This window comes from Elephas maximus, chromosome 5 (genome assembly GCF_024166365.1).
Source record: "Elephas maximus indicus isolate mEleMax1 chromosome 5, mEleMax1 primary haplotype, whole genome shotgun sequence".
Lineage (NCBI taxonomy): Eukaryota > Metazoa > Chordata > Mammalia > Proboscidea > Elephantidae > Elephas > Elephas maximus.
The window spans coordinates 6,100,606-6,101,681 of NC_064823.1; the positions used below are offsets into that span (position 1 = coordinate 6,100,606).

Here is a 1,076-nt window from a genome sequence, read left to right on the forward strand (position 1 = left end):
AGAGGAATCGGGACTGCAATTTCTCAGTCTGCTTTAACCATTGACAGACTATTTTTATACCGACTCTAGAGCTGTCCAGGTGAGGCAGACTCCCCAGAGAATACTGGGAAAACACTTACTTTCACATGGGTATTATGTTATGCTCACTCACGTATTCTAATAACATAATTCCTGTTTTAAATTTAAACAAACATTTTTTTCTTCAGCTTCCCCTAAGGTACTTGGTTCTACCAAGGAAGCTAAGGCCAAGTTGGGGTGAGGTCCTCACTTTGTCTAGAAACTAGTGTCGTGCCCGGCTCCTGCCAGCCCAGCACACTGGCACCATGGCCTCCATCTCTGAGCTAACCCGTATCTACTCCGCCCTCATCCTCCACAACGATGAGGTAACTATCATGGAGCTTAAGATCAATGCCCTCATTAAAGCAGCCGTTGAAAATGTTAACCTTTCTGGCATGGCTGGTTTGCAAAGGCCCTAGCCAAGGCAGCCTCATCTGCAGTGGGCAGCCACACTGCACCAGTGGGAAGACCTGCCCCCTCTGCTGTTGCCCAAGCTGAGGAGAAAAGTAGAAGCAAAGAAAGAAGTATCTTTAAGAGTCAGATGATGACATGGACTTTGGTCTTTTTGACTCAACTCCTTTTGTAACACGTTCAATAAAAAGCTGAACCACTTAATTTCAATTAAGATGACACTATCTCTATTTTGGAAACCCTGGTGATGTAATGGTAAAGTGCTACCGCAGCTAACCAAAAACTGAGCAGTTGGAATCCACCAGGTGCTTCCTGGAAACTCTATGGGCCAGTTCTGCCCTGTCCTACAGGGTGGCTAAGAATTGAAATCGACTCAACGGCAACAGGTTTGGTTTGGTTTTTTGGTATCTCTATTTTGTGTTCTGATGAACTCACTTAGGCATCACTTTCTCTGAAAAATACCAAGGTATCTAAATGAGGTCAACATCATTACTTGTCTAATTATTTTTCTTGTCTAGAATTCACATACTTGGATGTTTTTTGATATGGAGTAAAGATTATCTTTGTATAACTCCACAATTGAAGAAGTTAAAGATTTTATTTTCTTT

The 1,076-nt window shown here is 42.4% G+C and overlaps 1 pseudogene; it reads left to right on the forward strand.

Moving 5' to 3' along the window:
- The first annotated feature begins 323 nt into the window (after positions 1-323).
- Positions 324-663, forward strand: LOC126077491 (60S acidic ribosomal protein P1-like; annotated as a pseudogene).
- The last annotated feature ends 413 nt before the right edge of the window (positions 664-1,076 follow it).